Source organism: Canis lupus, chromosome 3 (assembly GCF_048164855.1).
Source record: "Canis lupus baileyi chromosome 3, mCanLup2.hap1, whole genome shotgun sequence".
Lineage (NCBI taxonomy): Eukaryota > Metazoa > Chordata > Mammalia > Carnivora > Canidae > Canis > Canis lupus.
Genome location: NC_132840.1, coordinates 38,649,338 through 38,665,799, shown reverse-complemented (window position 1 = coordinate 38,665,799; position 16,462 = coordinate 38,649,338). Strand labels below are relative to the sequence as shown.

Here is a 16,462-nt window from a genome sequence, read left to right as displayed (position 1 = left end):
CAAGAAGTGGATGGTGGTGAATGTAGAGGTGAAAAGCCACAGGTCTTATTGCTAAGTGGGTCTGAGGAAGAGAGAATGGACACCAGACCAAGGGGTTTAGACTTGTTCTGACGGGCACCTGATAACTATTATAGGTCAGCGAGCCAAGGAATGGTGCACACAACTTATATTTTAGGAAGATAAATATCATAATAATAACAGTGCCTGTTTATCGACCCTACAGACTGATTACTGTTTTTGGCATTTTTCAGTTGCTCTCATCTTTAATGCTAGCAACAGACCTATGAGGCTGGTATTAGATTCACTGCATTACAGCTGTAGAAATAAAAGCACAGAAAGGTTATTTAATTTGTCTAGTTACCTATCTGATGAGGGGCACAGTCAGGCTTTCAATCCAGGATTCCCAGTCTAGGATCCAAAGTCTAGGATCTCTCTACTATATCATGTAGATTAGAAGAGGCTGATACTGGAGCCAGGAAGAATAATCTCAAGTGTTTGTTGAGTCATGAATAGAAAAGGAAGGCAGTTTTGTTTGCAGAGGCTCCCCTGGTGGGTCATGTCCTGGAACAAACCCCCAAGAGCCATGAAATCCCAGCATGCTCAAATCTTTTAGCTCCTTCCTTTACTCCCTTAGGCACATTCCAAAAACAGAGACCCTGAACTTTGAATGGCCCATCGTGACCATCGACCATCGACCTCAGTGTATTCCTTTTGCAGTCCAGAAAACCAAACCCAGAGAGGGAGGTGGCTTCCTTGGGGCCACCCTGCTGTGATGGCAGAGTCTAGACTGAAGCCCAGGGCCCCACTTCTCCACACTCCCTGCTGTGGCAAATACTAGCCTGTACCCATCTTCCACTGGGGCAAGAAGATCACCGAAGCCAGGACTCTAACTCATAGGGCAAACAAGAGGGCTGGCAAAAATCCAGTGGATTCCAGTGGTGTAGGCTCCCAATACTCAACTATTCAGAGCATACAGTGCAGGCTTTTCAGCTTGAAATCATCCACTTTGACACCCACAGTGACCTAATTCTCTAGATAATTGCCAATGCCCTATTTTGCTCTCACCTAGCCTAAGGCCACCTCCAAAAGCCTTTTCCTGGGTAGATAATTAATCTTTTTTTTTTTCCTCTACAATCCCACAGCATGTTTCTTGGAATTACATCATTCTGTTCTACATAATGACTTTTTTCCTTGTGCCTCATTCTTCAGTGTTAGATTATAACCACCTTGAGGGTATAGCTCTGTGCACAGGTGTATTTGTAGAAGGCATGCAGTTGAGCAGTTCCAGTTAGGAGGTGGGCAACCTTGTGATGGTGGGCAAGTGATTTTGTTTCCTTGCTACCGTTTCCTCACCTATAAAACTACTATAATGCTATTATATTATGTGACTCAAGCAAGGTAATCGCAATAAAGCACTTAAGGATGCTGTCTGTATGTGGCAAATGCTCAATTAATAGGAAATATTATGATGGTTAGGACAACTCTGTATTCCTGGTCTATCAGATGGTTGCCTGGCATATAGTGTTCACTCAGTTCATTCTGGCTGAGTTTATAAAGCTTGAGGAGAGATCCTTGATGTTACAGCATGTGGAGATATATGCTTTTGGGGTCATGAGAGCAAACCACAGAAACTGTGAAAGCTGTTAAAATATTCACAGTGATGGAATTCAGTTTTCCAGCACAAAAAGTGTCTCCCTGTAGTCATGTCTCCATGGCATGTCTCCAGAGTGAAATGTTTTAAAAGTGCAGAAGGTGTTCTCTTTGGAGTTATTTTAAGGACTGAATGCTTATTTCAAAAGGAAAAAATTATTATTTTGTCAGCAAAAGTCTTGACTGTAAGATGACCAGTGCTTTCAAGACCCAGGCAAATAGTTCAGCCATAGATAGTTCCTCCACTTTTTGGAAAAGATAAATTTGGAAATATATAAAAATATTTTAGCTGTCATTATACTGAAGATATTACCAGGTTTAAAGCAGTAATCTTCACAGTTTGGGTTGGTTTTGTTTTTTAAGAATCTACTAAAGAATTCACATAAAGAAAACTAGAACGTACACAGGTACCTCCATTTTTTCTTTAGTTCCAAAAATTCATTAAAAACAAGTATCAGAGGGGTCCCTGGATGGTTTAGTCGGCTACGTGTCCAGTTCTTGATTTTGGCTCAGGTCATGATCTCAGGATGGTGAAATAGAGCCCCAAGTCAGGCCCTACACTCAGTGGAGTGGGAAGTCTGCTGGAGATTCTCTTTCTCTCTCTCCTTCTGCCCCTTCTCATGGTTTGTGTGTGCTCTCTCTTTCTCTTTCTCCCTCTCTCTCTCTCTCAAATAAATAAATTTTTAAAAAAGCAAACAAACATTAGAATCAAGATCCTTTAACAGAATGTTTTATCATTAAATAGATAGGAAGGTGATCTCAAAATAAATGACATTAAAAAGAATTAAACACAACTTTCCTTTTATGACCTAATTTTCTCATTCTATCACATACCCCTTTGTCTGGGGCCAGTGTTGGTCTTTAGTCTAGACTACTATTTGCAAACTGCTAGTTTACAGAATGCTAACAATCTCCTAACAAGGGGTCAATCTACAAGATTCCAAACAGCGAGTGCTCACGTGGAAAAAGTCAGTGGGTCCGGTGTTCACCACACAACGCCAAACATCTGGTGATTTGAAGACATCTGGGGCTTTTTTATCATGTAGACCAAACATGATTCAGGTAATTGACCAAATTTTTCACTTCCCAACCAGATGTCTTACTTTCATATAAATGAAGCCAATCTTGTACTTTCATGTGCAAATAAGCTAGACATAAATTCACCCCTGGAGGGCAGAATTAATTGCTTATTCTCAATGAATACTAAATTACATATTATTTTTCCTTTTTTTTTCCACGACTCTACCTTTGAAAAAGGTTTTCCACTCTTGCTTTGAAAAGCATATATTTCATCTTAGAAATGTTCTTTTAACATGTCGGTTCCCCTTTGTGTGTTTTACAGCAAGGTAGTGTGCTGTAATGAAAAGAGTATGGTCTTAGGAGTCAGGATGAATTGGGTTCTAATTCTGTGCACACCCCGACTCCCAACTTTTAAGGGCCTTGGAAAAAGTTCCTGAAACTCCCTGAGTTGTTTCTTTTGCAGTTAGAAAACATTAAACCCAGGGCAATTGGGTGGCTCAGTCAGTTAAGTTTCTGCCTTTGGCTCAGGTCATGACCCCAGGATCCTGGGATGGAGCCCAGCATCAGGCTCCCTGCTCAGCAAGGAGTCTGCTTCTCCCTTTGCCTCTCCCCTCTGTTTGTGTGCAAGGGCTGGCTCATTCCCTCTCTCTCAAATAAACAAACAAATCCTTAGACACGCCTGGCACTCATTTGATGTGCATATCATTGAGAGACAGCAGAGAGCCACTATGCTGTCCTCTGGGAGCTCTGTCAAGACACAGGCAGGTGCTCCAAATGGCGTGCTAGAAAAAGTCATGCCTCATACGCTGCATGCACACATACCGTCCAACAAAGGCAATGCCTCTAGTCAGGATTTTTAAGAAAAGTATAAGTAACTTCAACTGTGGCTTATTTTTAAAGGGAGTATCAAATTTGTAAAGAGGAAGGATCTGTCTGAAACCTTTCCTCTTTTCGTACTGCTTTCAAGGACATACTGGGATTTGCTCTCATAGTATTTGTTTAAAGAATTCATGTAGTTATCAATGACCCTCCACCTTCTAAGCCGTTGTCCTGACAACCAACCATTTACTGGACTGAATATGGAAAGCAGACGACAACGCATCCCTTCAGTCCGCTTTTGTAGGTAAAACTCAACAGTACGGAGATAATACTCAAAAGACCAGAGTCTTTGTGTGTGAGATCCTTCAAGGGGAAATAAATACATAGATATGAACACACAAAGAAGAGAGCATTGTTCCAGGTGAGGAGAGGCTGCCACGTAGACCTCACTTCTAGTTTAACAGCCCTTGTGGTTCAGGAGTCGTGTGACAGATAAATACAGCATAGAAAGACAAAGGGCTAAAAAAGTTTTTTTTTTTTTAATTTTAAAAAAAGGACAAAGGGCTAAGTTTGTTGTTGCTACAGCTGTTTATCCTGAGAGTTAGAATCTTTTATCACCAAAGCCCAGGAACATCTCAAATATATGAAGAAAAGAAATGCAGCTATGGTTTTTAAACATTCTTCCCAGGACCACAAATTTTTCCCCCCAAAAGGAATCTTTCACAGAACGCTAGCATATAAATCTGATCAAGTTCAAAGAAGATGTGGTTTATGTATACAATGGAATATTCCTCAGCCATTAGAAACGACAAATACCCACCATTTGCTTCAACGTGGATGGAACTGGAGGGTATTATGCTGAGTGAAGTAAGTCAATCAGAGAAGGACAAACATTATATGTTCTCATTCATTTGGGGAATATAAATAATAGTGAAAGGGAATATAAGGGAAGGGAGAAGAAATGTGTGGGAAATATCAGAAAGGGAGACAGAACATAAAGACTCCTAACTCTGGGCAACGAACTAGGGGTGGTAGAAGGGGAGGAGGGCGGGGGGTGGGGGTGAATGGGTGACGGGCACTGAGGGGGACACTTGACGGGATGAGCACTGGGTGTTATTCTGTATGTTGGTAAATTGAAAACCAATAAAAATAAATCTATTACAAAAAAAACAAAAATAAAATAAAATAAAATACTAATTCAAATTGACACACACACACACACACACACACACACACACAAAATCTGATCAAGTTCAAGCAGAGAAGGAAATGCCCAAGAATGATGTGCCCTAGTGCTGACACCTCAGGGACATCCAGATACGGAGAGCTGAGGAACAGAAGTCTGAATCTAGAACTTAATCTATAGTAGAGACTGCCAACCTGAAGACTCAAAAGAGGAGAGGAAGTGGGGTTTGGAGCTGTAATACTAAAGCCCCTTCTCTTAGGCTTTCCTGTAACACAAAAACTGAAGAAGCAGCAAGTGTCCACTACTTAATCACAAAGACAGTGACCTCATCCTGGGTGAAGGAGGACAGTAGCACTGCAGCATCCAAAGGAAGGAGTGGAATTTGCCAGGTTGGCATTTAGCCAAAATGGTAGTGTGAAATCCTTGAAGCCCTCACCCACACTGCCATGGGAATTCAGCAGGGGAAGATTCCAAACACGATGCTCTCGCTTGAAATCTCATTTAAATCTCCAACTATGTCATTGAGCGTGTGTGTCGTGCACTGCAGGAGGCTCATGGAGATGGTGGGGAAAACACTCGGGTGGTAAGAAGATGGAAGCTCCAAGCTTTGTCCATGAAATAGAATCTGATTTCTCCAGTTTTTAAGTCTCTTGTTCTTTGGACACAAGACCTGCAAGAATGAAGGACCTTAGGCAAAATGGAAAAGGAAGGTTGGCACAAAGCCCAGAAGTGTCCCCAGCCATCAAATCCTCTCACGGTGGCCAAAGGGGCCGCTTCCAGAGGGAGCACTGAGGGCAGGGGAGGGAGACCCAAGCTCCACCAGGCTTTGGTGTGTGAAGCTGAGAAAGTGTGCATAGAGGTATCTCGAGGGAAAGACTCTGCAATCGTAGAGCCTCTAGAAGGTGATCAGGGTGGACATCCACGGAGAGGGGCATCTGTGAGGCCAGCCCACCAGGCCCTAGTCCAGATTATCAGTATTTATTTTTTTAAAACAAAAATTGAGATCATGAAACTGTTACTCCCTGTGGTTGTCTTTCAGTTTACAAAGATAATACTACTTCATTACAGACAATTCAAGCAATTTTACAAAGAGACAGGAGAAAAGACCCTCTCCTTAATTTTCCTCCTCCCAGAGATAACTTGCCACTATGAGACAACACCATTCCAAAATATTAAGATACACACATATTTAACTTTAAATAAAAGGGATAATATAAGATGCAATTTTATATTCTGCCTTTTGAACTCAATAGAATGTCAGAGCCATCTTTACTCTCCAAAGACTACGGTGGATTCTTCTTGAAAATATATCATATTCTGTGATTTGAATTACCATATTATTTGAAGAATCCCTTAGTGCTAGTTTGTTTCTGATTAAAAACACATCCAGACTTAGTAAGGAAAGGCTTAGTAAGGACTTCTATAAGGAGGCAAAAGGGTTTTTGCAGCTGGTGAGGGGAATTATTGTAACACGGAGAATGTTGTGACCACAAGATCTGCAAGTATCTCAAGAATTAGACAAAAATGGGTCTTTCTTTCACATAATGGAATAAACAAGGTGAGAAAGAATGTAGAGAAATGGCATAAAAGACAGTGTGACTAGAAAGTAGATCTGAGAGTATTTTACCTTGAGGTCAGTAAATTTTGAGGGATAGTTAATCGTATGTATCACCTTGTCTGGAAGTTTGGATCTGCAAGCTGCAATTTTGTTGTCCCAGATATTTTGTCAAATATTATTCTGGGTGTTTCTGGAAGGGTGCTTTAGATGAGATTAACATCTAAATCAACAGACTAAGTAAAGCAGTTCGTTCTCTGTAATGTGGACACGCCTCATCTAATTAGTTGAAGAATTGAATAGAACAAAAAAAGTTCTACTAGTTTGGGTCTCCTCAGTAAGAAAAAATCCTTTCCGACTGACAGCCATCTACTTCTCTCTTTTAAGATGTATTTATTTGGAAGAGAGAGAGAGAGAGAAAGCATGCACAGTAGTGGGGTGGGGGGACATAGAGGGAGAGAGAATCCTCAGCAGACTCCACAGGGAGCCGGATGCCCGGCTTGCACTTACAACCCTGAGATCACAACCTGAGCCACAACCAAGACTTGGGTGCTTAACCAACTATGCCACCCAGGAACCCTGTGCCTGAACATCTTCAAATGGGTACATCGGCTTTTTCCTGCCTTCCGATTTGAACTGAAACATCAGCTCTTCCTAGGTCTCTAGCTCGCCAACTCACTCCAGAGATCTTGAGACTTGCCAGCCTCCACAATCTTATGAGCCAACTCATTGTAATGTACACGTGCACACAATATGAGCAGGAATGCGCGCATGTGCACACACACACACAATTGCTATTTCTCTTGAGAGCGCTGGCTAGTGCAGGACTCTTAAGGAGGGCTGTATCCCAGCCCAGGGTGAGGATGGGGCAAAGTTCAGGGCCCCAGTGGAGGGTTAGAATCCTAATCAAAGTTTGGTTAACAAGCATTTTGTTCCAGTTGATCAGCAAGGACAAGCAGTTCAGCTAATCATTCATAAGACAGAGAATGGGAATTTGGAGGGTCTGCGTCTGGTCTTGTCGTAAGTAAACAAGGGGAAGCATCTATGAGTCTTATCAAAGTCAAATGGGGAAGAGGAATTCTTTGTTGTAGGCCATTTCCTGGACCACACAGAATGGTGGCATTTATTAACCTTCACAATTTTCTAGGAGCCCAGGGCTCAGGGAAAACCCAACTGTCATTTAGTTACTCTTATTATAAATAATACTATAAAGAACATCTTTGAACATGCATGCTTGTCCACATGCCATCACGGCTTTTTTGAGGAATTTAGGAATGGCACTTCTGTTACCCTTCACTTCACAGTGGAAGCCATAAAAAAATAAATAGGTGCTCGATATTCTCCAGCCCGGCAGCTCACGTCTTTAAGGAGCTAGAAAAACAAGGCAAAGTATGAACACTTTTCTCCAGCCTGAAACATCAAATCTGAAACAACCTGAATCTCCTACCTTTGATGGATGCTCTCCCAGTTCCCTTGCTCAGTGAAATAGAACAGAACCAGCTCAAGTGTTGAATTTAGGCACACTCAGTTCAAATCCACTCCAATATTTACCAGCCCTAAGAATGTGGGTTATATAACTGCTCTATTTCTCCTAGTAAAGGATGGAAAGAATGGAACGTAAAAGGAATGCTCAAAAAGTGAATGACATGATGGACGTGGGAGAGTCCAGCACACTGTATGGCACTTAACTGATTTTCCATAAATATGTTACCTTCCCCTTTCCCCCTATATAGAGGAAGTTATATAGGAGGGCATCATGATACAAGGGAAGAGGGCTATTTCGTAGTAAGTGCCAGCTGGGATCTAAGCAAGGCATGACACGCTACTTTACAGCTCATTATCTCACTGAACCTCATTAATCCTGTGAGGGAAGGGTAGCCATGCCCATACTGTAGATAAAGAAACCCCAATACAGGATGGACTTGGAACTTGTCTGAATCCCACCTTCCAGTAAATATCAGGATGGGATTTAGGATGATGGTCACTCTGGTTATAAAGCCCATTTCTTCTCTGTCAGCCAAACGAGAGAAAACACTCACCTCCCAAGGCTTGGGGAGAGCTCTTGGTTCTGCTCACTCCTTCTGGGAAAACTACCCTCTCCTACTAAAAGTGGCACTTGCAAATTCCCTCTCTAAGGTTCTGCTGGGTAACCTGTAGCCTGCCTCTGCAATGCAAGGCTAGTACTGCACCTCCCCACCAAGGGGCCTAGAGCCAGTGCCGCAGGCCACAAACCAGGGGACTATCCAGCAGATGCTCCAGGGTTCCACTGTCTCCCTGCCGCCCTTCCCTGGCAGTTCCTCTTGGGAACCATGGAGGAGCATGCAAAAGAGGCAGAAAAGAAACCAGCTCCACCAGGCCTGAATAATTCACAAAACGACTTCAGAGTACAGCTAACTTCCATAGCACGAATAAACTCCTGAACTAAAGAGGAAAAGTAAAGCATCTGGGTTTTCACTATTCTTACCCCAAGGTGAGTGGGAAGGGAAGAGAGGAAGACTAAACCGTCACTGATTCAATGCCTGGGGGGTAGCTATTCACATCCCCATTTCTCAGCACAGCCCTGATAAGCACAGAAACTGGGAATTGATACCACCTGCCTGACTCCAAATCCGATCCAGCGCATCGCCCTTCCTGTGTCTTAAAGATTTGGTCAGAACCAAATAACAAGGGTTTAAGAACAAAAGGGGGGATCCCTGGGTGGCGCAGCGGTTTGGCGCCTGCCTTTGGCCCAGGGCGCCATCCTGGAGACCCAGGATCGAATCCCACATCGGGCTCCTGGTGCATGGAGCCTGCTTCTCCCTCTGCCTGTGTCTCTGCCTCTCTCTCTCTCTCTCTGTGACTATCATAAATAATAAATTTAAAAAAATTAAGATTAAAAAAAAAAAAAAGAACAAAAGGGAAGAATGGAAAAGGCATGACCGTTCCCACCACTAACATTCCTGTTTTTATCCCTTGACCTGTCCCCTCATTTCTTGACTGCTGCCTTGGGCCAGTGTGGCCAAAGTGGGCTCCCTGGGCACCTGGGTGGCTCAGTAGTTTCGGCTCAGGTTGTGATCCCAGGATGCTGGGACTGAGTCCTGCATCAGTTTCCCCACAGGAAGCCTGCTTCTCCCTCTGCCTGTGTCTCTGCGTCTCATGAATAAATAAAATCTTTTCTTTTAAAAAAGTGGGTTCCCCAACAGGCAGTGGGAACAGCTCTTGGGAACTGTTTTCCTGCCGGGAAAGCACAGGTGGGGGCTCTGCTCTAGACCCACTAAGGCAGAAACTTGGGGCAGGGCAGGGGGGCAGCAGTCACCTGTCAGGCGGTTTTGGTGAGAACCCCTGCATTATCACCCGGTCTCCATCCCTGGCTTCTGGTCAATGGTTCTGAAGGGAGACCCTAGAATCCTTATTTTTAAAAATTCCCAAGCAGATGGAAGCAGACTCCTCCCCAAAGAAATGCTTTTACAATGAGACCACTTAAGGGCATTACGTGCCCAACGTATGAACTTCACAACTGTCTCCTGGGCTTAAGTTATGGCTTCTTTTCTAACTAGCTGAATGGCCTCAGCCAAGTTACTCTCCAGTGTTCTCCTCCTTGGTAAAAAGAGTTCATAACACATATTTCAGAGCATGAAAGTTAAAAAGATTACGCAAAACCCTTCTTAGTGCATCTGGTACACAGTAGACAGCAAGTTAAGTGGGGGCTATTTTTATTAATCACCTAAGAAGATGAAGAAAAAGAGTCTGCATAAAGAGCCTCTCTTAAAAAAAAAAAAAAAAGAAGAAGAACCTCTCTTATGTCAAGTGGGAGGGACTGGCTGCACAGGACGGGGACCCCTTGGCATCTGCGAACCTTCCCATTTCCCTCGTCCTGCCACACGGGAGACTCTCTCTTGCAGGGAAACGGGACATCCTCTAATTAAGCTGCCTGCACGAATCAGATGCAGAAAGGAACGTGGAAGGATGTGCAAGGGAAAGCGGGGGGCAGTGTGAGAGTACTCGGAAACAGCGTGAACACGGGAATGGCAGTGCCGACAGAGCTGGAGATTTGAACAGGAAACTGTCGCTTCCAGGAGAGCCGAGCTGCGACACGGGGACAGAGGCGCACAGCGAGCGGCTTCTGGCCTGCCCTCCCCAGCCTGAGCCGCACAGCATGTGCAAGCCACGGGGGGGACAAGAGTGCGGAACGTCAACGGTGGCAACAGAGGACAGCCCACGTGGGCATTCAGGCTGAAATCCATGTTACAAAGATGGTCTTCTACTCCGTCTCTGTTTTAAAACAACTATTTCCCCCCATGGTGTGAAAGAAGCAAACTTTACCTCTTCCTGCTTGAAATTTGTACATCTATCTTCGTAGGAGGATTGTGGGCTTTTTCAGGTCTCCATGTCCGCTGCAGCTGTTCTTTCTCCATGGAGTATCCTTCCCTGCTTCTTCACATACCTAACCTCTACTCCTCAGAAAGCAGCTAGAGGTCACCTTCTCCAGGGAGGCCACCTGAAGCCCTGCCCCTTCTGCACTTGAACTGCACTAGATCCCTTTTCAGGGCAGTGGTCACATCTAGCATTAACTGCACATTTCCTGAACTCAGTGTTTTCTCAGAGCATGTTTCACACACACACACACACACACACACACCACACAAAGCAGCTGTTGAGGTATCTGGGTGGCTCAGTAGGTTAGGCGTCTGAGAGGCGTCCGCTTCTCCTCCTGCTTGTGCTTTCTCAAATAAATAAATGCTGCTATTATTTTTTTTTTAGATTTTATTTATTTATTCATGAGAGACACACAGAGAGAGGCAGGGACACAGGCAGAGGGAGAAGCAGGCTCCATGCAGGGAGCCTGATGTGGGACTCGATCCCAGGACCCTGGGATGACAGCCTGAGCCAAAGGCAGATGCTCAACCACTGAGCCACCTAGGTGCCCCACATCCAATCTCTTCTAATGCAATGTATAAAGTACATGATGATCTGTCCCCACCAGCCTTCCTGGTCTCAACCCCCGTCACTTCCCATACATATCCTATTTTGGCCATGCTAAATGACTCCTGGATGCCACACATGCCTTCTCCAGGCCAGAATGTGGTAGCATGAGACACACAACAGTGAACAGGAGGACAGGGACTCAAAGCTGCTGTTATTAGAGAGCAGATACTGGTACAAATAAGTTCGGGAAATGCTAAGCTGAACTGAGACAGGTATCTATACTGCAACAATTCTCAGAACTTTAATATGCTAGTGCACAGTAAGAATCTCTAAGGAAGTATGAAATACAAAGCCACAATCTGATTTTATCATGGGAAATTTTTTTTTTTCCCTAGAAGCCATCTGTAGTTCCACAGTGCATGTTACGGGCCATACTGCTATCTTTTACTGACACTATCTGCTTTCTTCCTTCCCAGACTGTAATTTCCTTGTAGGCCACAGTATCTGTTCAATATAGGACTTCTGGTATCTACATAACCACCTGCTTTATGGTAGATACTTGCTGCATGCCAACTGCATGTTAAACAGCTACCATCACATTTCCCTTTTCAAAACCCTCCGCTGCCTTTCTATTATTACCCTTAGGAAAACTTCAGATGCCTTACTCCAAGGCTCACGAGGCTCCACATTTTTGGAATCTCTTATCCCATCTCTTGCCATTCCCCTCTTGGACTACAGTCTATTAAATCGGCCTTTTTTACTTCCTCAAACCTGTCAAGCTTCTTTTTCTCCCTGGAACTTTGTACATTCTATTGTCCTGTTTCATTTTAATTGCCAGGAACATTGCCACATGTTCACATGGCTGAAACCATCTCCATGATGAGATGGGAAGACCAAAAGTCTTCCCCACATTTCAGCAGGCATCTTACTTCCATCATTACATACATCAGCAGTGGCCACTGTTTTATGTATGTACTTGCTTATTGTATGGAATCCCCAATCCCTTGCTCACACTATAGCCTTAATGTTCTTGCTACTGTCGACAATACTGAAACATGTCTATCAATTATACTTAAATAAAAAATTTAAAAAAAAAATTTAAAGAATTCTGGAATAAAACATGATGCTTACTGAATATTTGTCAGTAATTGAAAGAATGAGCTAGACTGAATTATGTATCACAGTAGGTAAGAGCACCAGCCTTTCTTCTAGAACAGGATCAAATCCTCACCTGCCGATGACTAGCTCTGTGACCAAAGACAAGTCATTTAACTTCCAAAAGGTCTCCTGTAAAATAGGAAATAACAGACTTCTATTTTAAGTAATAGACTGAACATGTTAATTAGATTTTTTTCTTTCTCTAAGATGGGAACAAAATAAAAGCTAAGGAGTATTTTGTTATTTTTCAGTTATAAAATGAGCATAACAAAACATTTACCATCTTAACCATTTCTTGTTTAGTGTGCAGCAAGTACCCTGGCATTGCTATGCAACCATCACCTCCATCCACCTCCAGAACTCTTTTTATCTTGCAAAATTTAAACTCTAGACCCATTGGCAATAACTCCCTATTCCTCTGCTGCTGCCAGCAATCGGTATTCTAATTGCTGTCTTTCTGAATTTCCAATCAGCTTGTCAGTACCCTATTCTTGAGTGTGATCTGACAGCCAAGGACCACCTGACCATCTGAAGATGGCCTCTAACTTGAAAGATGGTAACTCAAATAAAGCAAATTAAAAAGGCAACAGATATTTGGAAGAATCAGAGATTATTTATGTTTTTTAAAACTCTGTATTTATTTACTTAGAGCATGCTCATCAACAGAGGGAGGAGCAGAGGGAGAAGGAGAGAGAGAATCCCAAGCAGTCTCCACACTAAGCATGGAGCCCAACATGGGGCTTGATCTCATGACCCTGAGATGATGACCTAAGCCAAAATCAAGAGTGGCCACTTAACCGACTGAGCCACCCCAGGCACCTCTCAGGTGTAACCTCTCTTGATGCATATACTACAGTGTGGGACCAGACAGTACACATACAAATGAACAGTCATAATCAAAATGACAGGCATAGAAGGGGAAGCTAACCTGGTCACAGGCTCTTAAGCACCTGAGAGCTTAGATATTATATTTTACCTTTATCATCCTAAATGTATCTAGCCACTCTCTTACAGAATTCCAGAGCTGGGAGAATGAGATCTGAGGAAATGACATAGACTGATTGCTTGCCTCCAACGAAAACATCATGTTAAGTGTCTATTATTACCATACAAGAACAAAACTAAATGAAAAAATTTTGAAGTTTTCAGAGGTGAATTCCATGGCCTAATGTCAAAGAGTGAATCACGAAATTCTAACCTTCATATTTACACCTCTTTTCTTAATACCTTTTTCACATACTATAATAATCTCCTTTAAAAAAAGATTTCTATATATGTGTCAAGAACCTGCAAATGTTCTTATCCTTTTAAGAACATAGATGATTCACAGAAGAAAATATATATGAATAATAACATATGAGAGAAAGTTCAACCCAAAACAGGTAAAGAAATTAAAACAAATCACATTCAATTTTCCATTGCATTCCAATTTTGGAGATCATTGAAAATGCAATTTGGTATAATCTTTCTGGAAAGCAATTTGACACTGTATATCAAGGACCTTAAAAATAATTATGCCTTTGACTTAGTAAAACCATTAATAGAATCTATCCTAATGACTAACATCAAATCTGACAAAGGTCTGTACACAAACAACAATCCTTAATCTTTATACATTAGAAATAAAATAGGAAAGATAAATAAAAAATAGAAAAATAAAAAACAAAAAAGAACTCAGAACAAATTTAAATGGGTGCAAGAAAAATGTTAATTAAATCATATTAGATAATAAAATAACAAAGAGTTGTAATGACATGCATAAATTATTTCAATTATATAAAATAATCATACACATATAGTATAAATAAATATTATAAATATATACATGTATTATATATATTTATGTACCCAGATTAATAAGATCTACACTAAAAATACATTAGTTATAACTGAAAAATATTTAAAAGAAATATTTTCATAGTTATTCCATTTCTAACAATTTACAATATGTAGAAAATAGAAATAAAAAGGTCCCTCACAGTTTTTATGTGCTTTTCTACTATAATATTTATATTCTAGAGTCAAAAAAATTGAAAACATTTGTGTCCAGCCTTGACAGAAGGCTCAAAAATATAAGATCATCTGATGAAACATTATACCATTATTAAAATAATGCTTATTTATAAGAAGTATAATGGAAAAATGGAAATACAAATACGCAGGAAGGTTACTTTAAAGCTGCAAGTAACAAGCATACAAAGCTGAGTTTCAATTGTGTTAAATAAGCCAGAAAAAAACAGGCAAAGTTAACTTAAACTATACTGGGGTATTAGAGTGATGAGACTGTTTTCTGCTTACATTTACACTATGAGTTTTCTTCAGTTGCTTTTACATTTAGACTCTCTTTGAAATAGAAGAAAAACTTTTAAAAGGAGATGATGATGCTGTTACTGGATGGCCTTTGCAGAGACCTACACTGACATATGTTTAAGATCATGTTTCTGTGATGTTCACTTGTGAAGGGATTGCAGTTGAAGTCAAGCTGGGGAAGAGCCTTGGGGCATGGGACTGGCAGTGGGAATGGAGAGAAGATCATTTAGAAGTGATAATGAGCTGAGGTGGTCCAAAGCTCCTCGGGCCCTTAGATGTATCAGGTATCTCTGGATAATTATCAGTTTGGAGGGTTTCTGTAGCATTAGAGCAGCTGCAGCCCAGATAGGCCCAGGTAGGTTTATCTCTACCCTGGGCTTAACTGAGTGCCTCAGCAGCTACAGATCTCACCACTGAGTGACCGATCGAGAAAGATGTTTAGTGCATCTTCTTAAAAGCAGGAAAGTAGAAAGCCATAGCAACGTCTAGAATGGATGTGCTCCCAAACTGGGCCAGGTTCTGTGTTGAGGTTAGGGCCACAGCAGCTAATGAAGGGGACATGACCCCTGCCCTCATGAGATATATCATCTAGCAGGATCATTAAACCCAGAATTACAAACAATCCATGAGAAATTCAAATGTAATGAGCATTACAAAAGGAAGTGCAATAGATTGCGGTTTGCACAGAAATGATACACAACTTCAACTATATACGGGATTCAGGAAGCAAATGTATTTCTCTTGTTCTTTGGCTTTTTCTCAAGTGCTTCAGGTCTTGTCTCCTTGACCCACCTGTGGGCTCATCTGGGCAGAAATGCCACAAACACATGTGTGTACCTGGCACAATGCCAGGCTCAGAGTGGATGCCTCACAGGCCTGGTGAGGGACTGTCTTATGCTGCTTATTGGTGAAGAGTCTGAGGCACAGGGGAGTTAAATGCTGTGCCTGAAGAAGGTCACTCACATAATCACTGACAAAGGCAAATCAAGAGGATCATCCTCTTACATGCAGAAAAGCTGGAGTCTGAGTATTGCTTTTGCTTGTTTTTTAACTATTGTCCAGTCATTCTCCTGCAGTGACTCAGAGAAAGTCCTAGAACTGATTAACTGGCTTCATCTCGGCTTGGCTGTGTGCCCTTGGACAAATTATTTAACCTCTCTGTGCCTCTGTTTCATCATCTGTAAAATGGGGCTAAGAGTCTCTTAGAAGACTGTTGAGTGAGTTATGTGAGTTATTAGAAATAAAACTCTCACAACAGCTCCTGGCATACAGAAGGTACATAATAATGGTAGCTAAACTTATATTAATGTACTTACTCTTTCCCCAAACCTGATGAGTCACTGTTTCTATTAGTTATGATTAAATGTAGCAACAAATCCATAAAACAGTGACATAAGAATAAAATAAAAAAAGAAATTTCTCTCATGTAGAGGAACTGCCGAGGTAGCAAATCCAAGGCTGGAATCATCATTAAAGCTCACTGTTCAGCCATCCCTAGAGTATGGTCTTGGCCTTCCCTATCTAAAATAGCTATAAAACTCGAGCCAACCTATCTAATTCAGGCTTGTAGGAAGGGAAAACACATCCTCACTCCCCCCATCCTCTCTTTAAAGGGGACTTCTCAGGAATCCCACAGAGCATTTCCACTTATATCTCATTGGCCTCCATTTAGATGAACATTTGTAGCTGCAAAGGAGACTGGGAGATATGGTCTTCCAGAGCCCTATGCATAGCTAAAAGTCTGAGTTCTGTTAATAAAAAGAATAAGAGTATGAAGATTAGGTGGCCACTTAGCACTTTCTGTACCACTGGTCACATACCACTAGGATGCAATGAAATTGGAAAGTTCATTCCAGTCC

The 16,462-nt window shown here is 41.9% G+C and overlaps 1 protein-coding gene across 25 annotated transcripts in view; it reads right to left on the bottom strand.

Moving 5' to 3' along the window:
• FGGY (FGGY carbohydrate kinase domain containing) overlaps window positions 1-16,462 on the bottom strand; it is a 413,650-nt gene that overhangs the window by 213,920 nt on the left and 183,268 nt on the right. The window contains exon 1 of one of the 25 annotated variants that reach the window (XM_072820469.1): window positions 7,678-7,684. The exons of the other annotated variants lie outside the window; for them this stretch is intronic. The gene's annotated coding sequence lies outside the window, so the exon portion shown is untranslated. Of the gene's footprint in view, window positions 1-7,677; window positions 7,685-16,462 lie in introns of those variants that run through there. 25 annotated transcript variants of the gene reach the window in all.